Below are 14540 nucleotides of genomic sequence, written 5' to 3'. Positions count from 1 at the left end.
ATGAATGCTTCTTAAGGGTGTTTATTTTTATATTTTAAAATTATTTTAAATTTTTTTTATTCTTTTCAAATTCTATTTTTATGATTTTAGATTGTTTTAATTTGTTATGTTAAAAATAAAATTTTAAAAAAATAAAAATACTTTAGAAAACAATCATTCTAACGTAAATAAACATTTGAATATTTTAAATATTAAAAATTAAATTTTAAATAAAATTGAGATAAAGCGAGGATGGGTTAAAGGTAAGGATGATCATTTTCGGTTCGGTTTGGTTTTTAACTATAAAAAACAACCAAATCGATTTTTTTCTTTTAAAAAAAACAATCGAAATCGAACCGAATCGAGTCAAACTGACCGGTTTCGGTCCAGTCCGGTTTTTGATTTCAAAAAACCAAAAAAACCTATATGCTCATATTTCTCCTCAAACTCGCCAAGCAAGATGCCTTTTCACCATTATTGTTTTCCCTGCATTGTGCAAACAAATTAAAAACCAAAAATCAACACCATTGATTTCATCCCAAATCCAAAACTCTGCCATAAATCAAAATCCTAAATTTTTAGGCACTGGACTTCCATAGAAGTCTTTGAAACTAAGCTTTATATTATTCAACACAAAATGCAGAACCATGAAGCAAGCAAAGCAATTATTACGATACCAATCATAGTTTGATACCAATAAAGATATTCATCATATTCACACAAACAAATCTTCTCATGATTCATTGAAAAAACTACTAACAATAACATTTCATATGTAATGTTGGTTGGGGTTCTTATGGCTTACTGGAGATGATAGTCTCTACAATCATGCAAGTCAAACAATAACATTTCATATGTAATGTTGGTTGGGGTTCTTATAGCTTACTGGAAATGGTAGTCTCTGCAATCATGCAAGTCACAACATATGTGCAAGTCAACAACATATGGATCCATGTTTGAAGCAAACCTTTTAAGGTTACTGGAGAGAGAGTGAGGGAGAGGGAGAAAATGAGTGAGAGGGGACTGTGGCTAGGGTTACTGAGAGGGGAGGGGATAATTTTTTCTATTTATATTGTCTTTTTTTGAATTAGTTCGGTTCAGTTTGAGTTAGCCGGTTTCTATATTACAAAATTGAAAACCAAACCAAACCGAAATTTTTTCTAACTATTCTAATCGGTTTAATCGATTTTTTTTCTCAGTTAGGTTTTTTCAGTTAATTTTTTCTCGGTTTTCTTGATTTATTCGGTTTTTTTGCACACCCCTAGTTAAAGGTGATTATATTCTTTATAAAATAAAACGAATTAAATTTTATTTTTTAAAACATATAAATTCAATTTATCTATTTAATTTGACTCAAATTGAACTTCCGAACAACCTGGAAATTGATTAAAATTGGAGTCCTGATTCTCCACATAGAGGGAGTAGCTGCAAAGCCCATCACAAACACAGTACTTAACTAAGGTTTCTTTCTCTTCGTTTAGAACCTAGCAGGCGAGAACAGAACCAGCAGAATGACTCTTGATTCACATCTCGATTCAACAGACAGGCCAATGAGCTGTGATCAATTAGCATGGCACCATAAAAATTGACATTTTCTTACAGTTGATTTTGAAATCCACTGGCCTGGCAGCGATTTCTTTCTTTAAAAAGAAAAAATGATGCCAGTAAATCTTTAAATCTTCATACTAAAGCTTTATCAAATAAGCTTCTATAGATTTATAGTAGATCCCATACATTAGAGTAGTTCCCAAACCGATTTTGAAATCTAAATTTCAAAAAAGGGAAGAAGGCATTCGGATTTATTTGCAAGTAAATCTAAAAAATGAGATCACTAAAATCTTGTTCTATCACAAAAATGAAAAAAAAAAAAATGATCCCTCAGCTAAAAAGCCAAGCATCCACCTGCAGGTGCATGAAACCTATGAAAGGGATGGTTGGTTGGTTCCTCAGACCTTTTCTTCTGCTAAAAAAGAAGAATAAAGGAGCACCCATCCATCCATCTCTCCCTCATAAATTGTTTCAAGCACACTTCAGATTACTAAATGTTTCTTCATTGGGATATTTATATCTATATTTTCATAAATAAATGCTTACACACAGCATAATAATCAAGAAAAAGAGAGAGTCGACTTGATACAGCGAGACAAGAAGAGAGAGATGAGAGCGCCGCAGAGTCGCGTAGGGAAGGGGATTGTTGTTTTTAAAAGGATCGCCCAAAACCACGGTGTTTTACATCCAAAACAATTCTTTTTTCCAAGGCAACACCGCTTGTATCATATAACCAATCATGGTTAGCCACGTGTACAGAAGCCTTTTCTTTTAAAACCCGTCCTTCTGAGCAATGTTTTATTGTGTTTTAAAAACAAATTAGGTAAAAAATTATTTTAATTTTAATTTTAATTTTAATTTATTTTTTAAAATTTAAATATAACCACCGCATTATAATTTACAAAAATAGATTTAAAAAAGTTAATGGTGATTTTAAAAATATAAAATTATATAAAATTATTGTGATATAATTTTTCATAGATAAATAAATAAAAAACATGTCTCTAAACAAAATTTTATTTTAGCTTCTATAGAATTAAAATTAATGGGATGACTTGTCTCCGAATTTCAAAGGCACGTGTTTATAAGCAAACACTCACGCACAGAAAATGCTATTCAATATCCCCAGGATTCCGTTCCTGTGGTCTCTTTTTATAGCAGAACAATAATCCAAACATCACTTCCTGCAAAATAGAAAATGTTGGAAAACAGAACTGTCTCCAAATTTCTCCAGAAGGACTGTGATTGGATAACAATCAAGCATGCCACTTTAACGTGGTACATACTGGCAACACATGCAGACAATGCTTTGGCCTTTGTTCTCGCACAACAATGAAGCACGCGCGTCCTACACACTAACAGTTGGCAGAATGGAGATGAATTTGACCCAAAGATGAACAGGCGAAACAGTTTCCAAACAATCATTAGGGTGAGGATGAGGTGAATCCTAAGAACAATCAGAATTCAGAAGGGAAAAGACTGACGGAAAGAACAGCCACCTCTTGGCGTCTTTGAGATGTTAGGGTAGAAGAGGTAAACCCTTTTCTCACACAGAAAGAAGAGGTCACATGAAAGTTCAAATGCAGACCATTTGGAATTACTACATTCGAGAGTAATTTCTACTAGGTAGATACACAAGTTTTTGCCATTTTTACAGAAGCCGCTAAAAGAAGAGAGATGAAATTAGTTCAAGTCTGAAGATAGCATGAAGTCCATCACATATGCTACACTCTCATCACCATGAATGCACCAAGTAACCAAAGACCTAAAGCCAAGAATGAATTGCCTGAGAAACACAGCACAGGAAAAGTTTCCTCCCAAGTTGAACATGGCTAATGCCACCAGCTTTTCCTGCAGAAGGCAAACCTTCCATAAGATACAAAGACTAGCCAGGAGAAAAGGAAACTTAAACGATGTCTCTATTGGAGTTAATAATCAAACCATTGTAGCAATGCTGAAGGGCCCCGTACAACTTGAGGTGGAAGTTTAATGAATGGAGACAGCTCCATTAGACACCCTATTCCCGTGTGTGGTTTCCTTTTGCTGACCCAAGAAGCTGCCATCATGTGATGATGAATGATATCTTGATGAGAGTGCATGACCATTACCATGACCATTGGAGGAAGACTGGGACCCTTTTCCTTCTTCCAGATCGCCAGAGGAATTCAAATCTCCACTACCTTCAGTGGGAAAACATTCAGAAACTGAAAAGCTATAAGATTGTTTTGAGATATTAGCAACGGAATTAATACCCTTTTCTGATGTGGGATTGGTAGCGTTATTATCAAGCTTCTTTGTATTGAGAAAACGGCCACCACAACCTCTTGCCCTTCTCATAGCATGTTGGTGTCGAGACTCATGTAGATATGGCTTTACCAAACAACAAGAGACACAGATCATATAACAGGCAATTTATAAATTTAGAATGCATGAACTCAACCGTGAATAGGGTAATCAAATCAGAACGAGATTTCAGACCAGAACAATAAACTGAAGAATCAGTGACATTTGCAAGTGCTTAAAATCCCCATTAATATCCCCAACACCCGATACAGTTTCATCCGACTTTCTATGAATTTGTCTACTTCATTAACACACAGGTGGTCGACTATGGGTTACTCCTGGGAAGTTCTCTATAATGTCTATCATCTTCTTTCAGAAGGAAGTACAAATATCCTAAGAAAGAATTCAGATATCAAACACATCCAAGGACGTCTAATCCTAGGAACTTTAAAATCATCATCAAGTAAGCTAGCCCGTAACTGAGAGAATTTTAGCCTGTGAAAAGGATAAAGAAATTGAACTTCTATTGATTCCATTTGAATGAAAGAACCACACAAAGCTCGTAACCTAGCAGAAAGAAACTTGCATTCAGGTAACATAGCCAAAAGGAATGTGACACAGAAAATCAACTAATTTTAAAAGAGAATGCATGTTTTAACTCTATTAGTTTGCAAAAACAGATGAAACAAGCCATGTCAGGATTTAGATTAACAATATAAGGACGTATCTATGCATCTATACTTAAATTTTACCACTGAAAATACTAAATAATCTCAGTGGATGAAAATATTGAAACATTGATTCTACCTTTCTAACTTTTACTGCCTTTTTTTCAAGCTCTGCCTTAGCACGTGCCTGTCTTCGCCTCATAATGCCATGAAACTGTTTTGCATTTACATACACAGGCTCCTCTTCCATTTCAAGGGGCAAGGGCATTCTGGCCTGTGGCATTCCATATAATTGAGGTACCTAGTAACAAGAAATTTGTTAACTATAAATGTCTGAAAACAATAATTAGGTAGAAGAACATTAATTTAATCATTTCACTTATCATTATCAGTAATAAATAAGACTGCACTCAAGCTGGCTCTCAGACCAGACATGCAATGGGATACCCATCAAAACCCATTGAAAGATGGTTGAACCAACAGCATTGAGAAGAAACCAGTATAAGATCAAAAGGTGAACTTGTTTAAGATGGATTTTATCATAATGAATCCCGACTGACAGCTATGAAGTTTTGATTGGCCCGTGTTAGTTTTATATCTCAAATTTTATCCACCTTTAACAATCAAATAATAAAAACAAATAAACCCACACCCACAAATATACATACATATACATATACATATACATATACATATACATATACATATACATATACATATACATATACATATACATATACATATACATATACATATACATATACATATACATATACATATACATATACATATACATATACATATACATATACATATACATATACATATACATATACATATATTTGTCAATCTACCTTAAGAGATCATCTGGTTTTCTTCTGAAGATGAGGATGATCCGTGTGTAAGTTTATCTGTTTTTTTTTTTTTTTTTTGTAATATGCTTTCAATTAGTCTACAAGAAATAAACTGAATGCATAAGTGGTGGTTCAACCAAGAACCATAAGCTCCACAGTTGAATTAGAGAGCCGATGACTTGATCATTGATGGGTAAATGTTTGCAATTGTTTAGTAATCATGAACAACAGAGAATACTAGAAATCTGTTGGCCTTGGCTGTATCATTCCTCTATCGACTTCAGCTCATAATGCCAGATCACCAATTGTGAACAAGAAGGCACAAATATAAATTCAGTAATGGGAGAGAATATCTAAAATGAGAAGCAAACATAGAGAAGGGACCATGAAGTATGCCAAATGTAATTCAGAAGCAAACATAGTATATAAAATAAGATTCAAACGTGAAGCATGCCAAATGTGGTTTGCTGTCTTTCTGTTCTTAAATTTATAGCATAGATAGAGGACCATGAAGTTCATACCATTGCTTGTGCTCCATAAGAAGCAAACATCCCGCCATACTGTGGATCTGTATATGGATGTGAAGTCAAAACCTGAAAAAGTTAGAGAACTCAGAATTCTGAGTAAACAGAAGTTGGAACCAGGTGAGGCATAGTCCAAGAGACATTTAGCTGTCAATGGATGACAACTGTGAGTGCTCACAAATGTGCACATTGAGCATGAAACAAGTGCATTTGTGCACACAAGGGAAACAAACAGGGGGGGGGGGGGATCTTACAATTGAGTGGCCAACAAGTTCCATCTGGGAATTTGGTTCAAGGTGTCCGCCCATGGTGACAGTTGTTGGTGATGGAATGTGTTTGAGATGGTGTTCTTGTCCATTACTTTCATCTGGACAAGAAAAGAAGCTTTAGCCATGTCATGTCATGGGTGGTGTACTCACCTGACAAAATGTGACACTTGCAACAATATCACATGTCTAAAAGAAAAGGGTACATCTGAATTTCTAAGAAACAAGGGGCAAACATGCCATGTACATTTCATTCTGTTGAAGATTAGAAGTAATCAAGGCACCAGTAATCAAAACAAAGTAAAGCATTCACGGACAATTTTCTATCAAAGTACAAATAAACCCATAGCTCATGCATTTATTTCAAAATATTATTCTCAGCAGGAGGGATTTATGGACAGCTGCTACAATTTATCCCTTCAATTTTCTGCATCCGATGCAGAACATTGAGTAGAGTCATGTCTTCCTACCAAAATCTGGGTAGTGGCAAAGAGAAGGTAGTCTAGCATACCGCTACTGGCAGAGAACAAAATATAGTGGGGTCAAAGAGAAGACTAGAATAAAAGGAAGACATTGTTCCAATTCAACTTGCAACCTGTTTGGACATTGGACATGGAATTCAAAAAGAAACAACGTAGTATTAAAGATTTTATAAACATAATATTTATCTTACAGCAGGATGTGACCAAAAAAGGCCTTCCAATTTTTCTTTTCCTTGAATTATTCTCCACAATGTAAATTTTTTGAAGACATTTATAACCTTCAAGAAATTGCTTGGAGCACAAACTGACAGTATCAACCTAATGTTTCCCCTGTCTAACCAACCAAAAGCAAAAGGCACGATATTTTAAATGAACTTGTGAATATTAAACTCAAAAAAAAAAAATTGTAAGGATTAATTGTTAAGCAAAAAAATTACAAGAACAATCTGCCTGCTAAAAAAGACCTACCCTTCCTGCACTCCTAGAAGTAAGAAGCAAGGTTAGATCTATACAACGGGGTGCCAATACACTACATTCAAAATGAAAACCAGACAGATTCATTATCACACAGAACTTAGCCACCAAAACAGTGCGACCATTTTGTTGTAGTCAAACTTAAGAATTGATCCAGGCTAAACAAAAAAAAACTACGAGGGAAATCCTATTACATGAATTCATGTGCCAGTTTCAATTGTGAGTGAAAATTACAAGTTTTGAGTTTGATTATTCTCAGGAGCTCTCCATCATTTTTGAGTGCCCGGCATGCATATCACCAAAGTAAATGAATATGATACCCAGGGTGAAGCAAAAGAGGCAGTATCCTAGCAATGTCGATCAACTGTATCCACAATGGAATATCACCAATCCTTTTCTTTCTTTTCCTCTTGTACAAGATAGAATCTTGTTCTTTCAAGCTGATTTCTCTAATTTCTAGAATAAACCTTTCATGTAAAAAATGTGAAGAGTGAGTAAAATATGCATACTGGAACAAGTTTGTGATGCAAACCATAAAAACATGGAATGCTTGGTTTAAATTCAATGGACCATGTTAAAGACGGGGGGACATTCTATTGATTACTCACATTGAGAGAAAAGCACAATTGGAATGCCCTGGTGACACTCTTTTCAAACAGTTATCTTATGCTGACTTTTAAGGTAATAATAATGTCTTCGTGCAAACATACTTGCAAAACAAAGAGATGGGTTCAAGGATTACTACCAGATTGCGATGTTACATCGGTCTGCATGTCTTTGTTCACCATAGCTCCTTTCTGTAAGCCAGTATTAACTTGTGATTGTATTGCTGCATTCGCAAGAGAACCATTTAGGTTCCCTACTGAAGACAATTTTGATGCAGTGTCACCTAAAGAGGGACTGTTCCCCACATCACGCCACCAAGGTTGGGAGTAAATGTTTGTTTGGAACGGGCTCGGTCCACGGTGGTCTAAACGTCGATCTTTTTCAGATTTTGCCGGCATCATTCACAACGTCCTCCTAGAACATAAAAATTTCAAAAAATCCTAAATTTTCAATAATTTTATAAAAATAAAATACGACAGATGACACGCTGCAAAATATATGCAAAATTCAATCTCCATTGAATTACTCATCACCACACATCGAAGAGAGAGAGAGAGAGAGATTTACAGAAGACTTCATTTCAAGCTTTTTAGCAAAGACCAAAGTTTATTCAAACTTCAACAGCTTTAAAACAAAACTAGGCTTAAACAGGGGAAAAGACGCCAAATTTTAGCTCAATTCAGCTATGATTTTCATCAGGAAATCCTAAATCCACTCTAACCTTTTAAATTTCACAGCACAAAGTAATCAAACCAAGCAAAAGTCTAGTTCTAAATCCCCCTTCTACTTGAAGAGCAGAGCTAAAAAAATTCCAATTTTTTCTTCTTTCCAACAAATTTTCTAGCAAGCCAGATACAGAAAATCCCCATCAAAAACACAAACTGAAGATGCAAGCAGAGAGAGAGGAAGGATGGAGAAGGAGTTGGGAGAATCGCTTACTGAGAAATTGGGAAACCCTAAAAGAGCTTGAATTTTTGGAGAATCTATAGGAAAGTCATTGATTTCGGTCCATCTTTATTTAATTTTCTGAGTGTAAGGGAAACCTCAACAGAGAGAGAGTAGCATTGTGATGAAGAAAGATATATATAAAATAAAAAATAGTGTTTTGGATATTTCAGGACTAATAAAAATTCATATCTTTATTTTTTATTTTTTATTTTTACAGCTCACGCAAAGGTCGTTTTCTTTGTCTGTTCTTTGGAAGAAAATTATAAATTTAAGAACACAAGGTATCTCGACTTTTTGGTATGACAAAATCACCCTTGGGTCAACTCAAAGCTCTCCTCTTTGTTTCTTTCCTTTTCTTTTGTTCTTTTGAAAAATTAGAGAAAAATATGTTTTACCCAGAGACAGATAATCATCTTGTACAAAATTTAAAAAAATACATAATAATTTATACTTGTTCAATTATTTTTCTTAAGCTATAATAGCAAGGCTCTGTAATACTGTTTCTATAATCATATTTATTAATATTATCATTCTTTATATAAAAATAAAATCCAAAGATTCCATTTAGTGTTGAATGCAAACCTAGCGTTGTAAAATTTTATTTTATATATTTTTTTAATTGAAATAATTATTTAAAAATATAATAAATATTTTTTTTAAGTTTTTTATTTGAAAATATATCACAATAATATTTTTTAAATTTATTTTTAATATCAATACATTAAAAATATCTAAAAATATTAAAAAATAATTTTAAAATAAAAATTTTAAAAATGGATTGTACTACAAAGACAGACACCACAGAATTCATTGTGGAGTTCGTACCTCCTTTTAACAATAGTGGAGTGGATGTGTAATAATTGCTTTTGATTCCCAAATGCTCAGTCTAAAATGGATTGTCATGGAAATTTAATTTATCTTGAGAAAAAGTCATGGAACTGCTGCATGGATTTTAAAAAGAACCATTAGAATTCCCAATTATGCATAGAGAACCCTTGAAATGGAAGCTTCTAAGGTAAAAATGGATGCCAAGCAGGTCATGTTTCCAAAAAGAGAACCTAAAATCTGGAAGCACATCACTTCATTTCCTTTGACTTCGGAGGAAAAGATGTACAGTAACTGAAATCTAACCTAAGTACCAGCAGACCAGACCAGACCAGGCATTTATCGAATCCCCAAAAAAAAAAAAAAAACATGCAGCGCAGCGGACATGTGAAAGAACGTGTAGTTTTTATTTTATGTTCAATATAAGGGAAAAATAAACTAAAGGAAGACAAGTACAAGCAGTTTTATGTCCAAGTTTTAAGTAGTTGTCCCACAGGTGAGGAACATTATGATAACGTTTTCTTCCAGGAGTTGTGGAGTTTCCTTTACCTTTTGGAAATGCTTGACTACTAAGTTTAGTTCTTAACTACCATTTGATATGTAGAAGATTTTAGCTGATAAGTAACTATCCCACTAGCAGCATTGAGTGAGTGGGTCTCCTCGATCGCTTTTTGCAGATCTTGTGTTGCTTGCAAAACCAATATTGTATGCACCAGGCTCCTCGATTTTCTAGGGTTTTCTTTACTGCGGGATACTGTCCATCATACACTCCTTACAACTATGATTTGTTTTTGTTTCCTTAATTAATTTCATCTACATACACACCTTGTTCAGCTCCTAGGATTTCTCCAGTAAATCCTTTGTAGCCCGCACAAGGCAGTGCTATCCAATCGAAGCTCAAGCTTTTGGCTCAAACAATTTTCTCATTCTTTTACTTGAGTACTGTCTATGTTTTATGGTACAGTAGTTTCTACAAGCTTTCAAATGAAACAAGCAGATTCTCTTGCTATAATCGGTTGTAAAAAGAGATCATGAGCCATGGAGTTTTGGGCTCTTGGTTTTCACTATATATTGAGTTGTTAATTATTATTTTTTTAATTTATGTGAATAAAGTATAACTCTGGTAATATTAATGTTTAAGACTGAGATTTCTAATTCCAGTCCCTAATTAATTCGTGAAGAGTTTATAATCTTGTGCCCTAGGTCAAGGTCTTTAATTTCAGTAATAACGAAATGGTCAGTAATTGTGCGAAGAAGAATTCAATTTTAAAAAACGGGGATGATAATTAGTGGCGGTAGGGAGCAGGGGCAATTTGGGCATGATGCTTACAGCGTGGGGCGAAAATTCTTTTCTTGCGTATGGATTTTAAAAGAAAGTAAAAAATAAAAAAGAGGGTGCAGAAGGGCCATGAGAGACTATGGAGCGTTCAATTTGTTTTATTTTATTTTATTTCGTTTTTTAATTTCAAGAGCCGACGTTTGTGGTGAAGCCACTACGTGTCAGAAATGTAATGATTTAAACTGGAGCCAACTAACTTATGCCCTGCCACGTTGTTCACACGCAAAAAGCAAAACAGTAACATTTGGAATATTAACGGCGTTTGATGACGGCATTCTTGTCCTGATCCGAGGAAACCCAACACGCACAATAAGTACAACTAAAGTGTATTTATTTTCGTGGAGGAGATTGAAGTTGGAGTTGAATATAATTTAATAAATATAAAATTTAACTATATAATTTTTTAAAAAAAATTATATATAAAATACAACCACAAAAATTAATACACCTTAAATAAAAAGTTAATTGATTTATTTTTATATTTTAAGAATAAATTTATTTTATTTTAAATTATTTTTTATTTTTAGATAACTTTAACCTACTAATATTAAAAATAAAAAAAATATTATTTAAATATATTTTTAAATAAAAAATCCTTCAATAAATAATTGTATCATATTTTACCTAAAAAAAGTCGCAATTTAATCCTTAATGTTTGGTTTAAGATAACAAAACAGGCAAAATCGTGTGGTGGGGGGAAGAGACAGGAATAAGCGGTCGGCTTCGATGTACCTACTGATAGTGTCGGGCTCCGGGAAGGGAGCGGGAGGGGACGAAAAAGACATGCCCTCCTGGACAAGTTAAGTGTTTGTATAAGCAATAATCAAAGGTTTCATGTTTGACTGGGTAAAGAGATTTATTTTCTCGCATGATTCTCTGAGTTTTGTTTTGAAGTTTATATTTATACAAACAAAAACAGTGATCTTAAATATATCAAGCTGGAGTGAAGGTGATTTTTATTATTATATAAGATAAAATTTTAATCTCAATAGAAACACAAATTACATTCTTACAATCAAATCATACACATGTTTAATAAATAGAGTGGAATATAGCAATTTTGATTTTTAATGGTTTTCCTTTTAAAATTTATTTATACACATAAGGGATATTTTCACGCTACTTTCTGTATTGATTGAGACTCTTTTATTTTATTTTTTTTATATTTGTTTTTAAATATATACATTAATTTGGTATATTCTATGAAATTTAATAGATTTTTAAGATGTTGATTTAAAGTTTTAATCCAAAAAACTATGAGAGAGTGTTTAGAAATATAGTAGTTGTTATTGAGAGAGTGTTTAGAAATATAGTAGTTGTTACTGCTTAAAATATTTTATTTGAAAATATATTAAAATAAAAAGATATTTTTAATGTTAATACATTAAAATAATTTGAAAATACAAATAAAAAATTAAATTTTAATCGATTTTCATTTAGAACCCATCGCTCTATACAAAGGTAAACCTCACTACAATCAAGCCAACCCCTGAGATTATATAAATAATATACGGTCTCTTATCAGCTTCTCTGGTAATCGATGTGTATGAGACATATAGTATTAAATCAATAATTAAGCATCCCATCAAATAAACGTGTTCCGTCGATTGCGGTGTTATCTTCGATCAGATGAATTATCAATCTCGCTACATCTCCCCTTCTATTTAAATATTAGGATGATTTGCACTCGCTCTGCAGTAGATCAAAAATAATTTTTTTTGAATATAAAAAAAGTTAAAAATATAGAAAACATGTTAAGTGCATTAACTATGGCAACAACTCAACAAGGCCCATTATTATTGGATATGTTGGAAAGAAGACTCAATGTTACAGGGTTGTACTGGCAGCAGTGCGGGTGCTGCTCAGCAGCAGGACGTGGTAGTTTTAGATTTGGCTATCCCACCTGATCTAGTAATAATTTTTTATTAAATTCATGAAAAATAATGCTACAGTTTTGTTTGTAATCCAAATATTTTATATCAAAATAATATATTAAAATAATATTTTTTATTTTTTATACCATCATATCAAAATAATATAAAAATATTAAAAAATATTAATTTAAAATAAAAAATAAAAAAATAATACTATTTTTTGAACATAAAAACTAACATATTTTAATAAAAAAAATTAACCCAACCTAATATAAAAAAAATTATTATTACTTAATTTTTATACAGTATAAAAAAAGTTATATTACTTTATTTTTTAAAAACAGTATAAAAAATAATAAGAGGAAATAAAAAAATTTAATAGGAAATCTTTTTAAAAAATCTTTAAAAAAAATACAGGGAAAGAAATTTGTTGTATATATATTTAGTGTTACTTTGTTATACACTATTTATTGTGTTGCTGTAGAGAATATTTTATTTAAAGATAATAATTATATAAGTATATTTTATGTTTTTAATGAAACTCAAGTAGTTTTAATTTTTTTTTAAAAATGAGATAATATTTTTTTATTTGTTTAAATTAATTTTTTATATTATTGCATCAAAATAGCACAAAAATATCAAAATATATTAATTTAAATTAATAAAAATATTTTTTTATTTTTTTCGTCGATTCAACCTCCTTGATTCTGGTTATTCAGCCAAACTCGATAGCATTTGGTCTAATTATTCATTAAAACTTAACATTAATTTTTTTACCAGGGATAAAAAATATTATGCCTCTTAAAATGCTATAATGTTGTTGATGGTACAAATATTTAATATTTACAACGTGATTGTGATTTTATAGTATGATGAGTTTATACTCACAATATATGTATAATATGTTTTCAAGCTTTTTAAAATATAATATAATAATTATAATTATTTTATTCCGACACAAGCAAGTTTTATTGAAAAGTTATTTTATATTTATTAAAATTTAAATTAAATTCAAATAGAAAAGAAATAAAATGCATAAAAAATAAAGTTTATAGGATTTTGATTATTTTATTATACTATTTAAGATAAATATTTTATTGATGAATAATATTTTCAAACAGATAAAAAAATCTCTAGAAAAAAAGTATTATAATTTATATACGAGCAAAAGAATCTCAAAGAAATTAAATATAGTTATAAATAACACTTAAAAAACTGTCAAATTTAACTATTCTGATTATATAAAAGAGGACTCCTCACTTTTAGATACAAATATATTACCCGCATTTAAAATCATCAACTATCTGTATTAAAAAAAACAAATTGAGATTATTTTATTTTTATTTAAATAATGAAAGTAGATTATGAAACGAGAATAACATCATCCTATAGTCTACCGAGCTCAAACAACAACATTAGAGTAGCCACGGGGAAAACGTTGACATTGATTGGAAGTTGAAATACAAGCCCACCCAATCTAGAACTGGCGTGGAATAGAGAGAGAGTGTTTTGTACGTCAATAGAATTTATAATCAATTTGTTATTTATTTATTTTTATTATTTTATTTTCTTCTATTTTGTTATCAATTGATTCTGACCTTTATATTGATCAAATAATCTACGAACTCCCTCCGTTTTTTCGAGTTCCGAATATGATAAATTCAAGGTTGCAATTTGCAGCCATGAATTTAAGTAAAAACTACAAGAAAACCACCAATTCCACTGTAATTGTTACCTAATTCAGGAGGGGACCACCAAGAGAGAATCGGGACTTGACGTCAGAAAGCCACGTGCTAACAGACTGGCATGTAGTTACCAAGATAAGCCACGTGGAGAGTGGAGGGCGATCCTATTTTCCTACAAGCAAGCT

General features: G+C 32.0%; 1 pseudogene across 1 annotated transcript; it reads right to left on the bottom strand.

Annotated features, from left to right (window-relative positions):
• Positions 1–2968: 2968 nt before the first annotated feature.
• LOC105126315 (nuclear transcription factor Y subunit A-1-like) lies at positions 2969–8784 on the bottom strand (annotated as a pseudogene). Its single transcript, XR_842391.1, has 8 exons — positions 8624–8784; positions 7824–8098; positions 6111–6223; positions 5854–5925; positions 4618–4779; positions 3780–3897; positions 3469–3707; positions 2969–3378 (listed from the first exon to the last, which is right to left on the bottom strand). The product of XR_842391.1 is annotated as a nuclear transcription factor Y subunit A-1-like (transcript).
• Positions 8785–14540: the final 5756 nt, after the last annotated feature.

This window comes from Populus euphratica, unplaced genomic scaffold (assembly GCF_000495115.2).
Source record: "Populus euphratica unplaced genomic scaffold, PopEup_1.0 scaffold78.1, whole genome shotgun sequence".
Lineage (NCBI taxonomy): Eukaryota > Viridiplantae > Streptophyta > Magnoliopsida > Malpighiales > Salicaceae > Populus > Populus euphratica.
The sequence above is the reverse complement of the archived record's forward strand: the minus strand, read 5'-3'. Positions and strand labels throughout refer to the sequence as shown.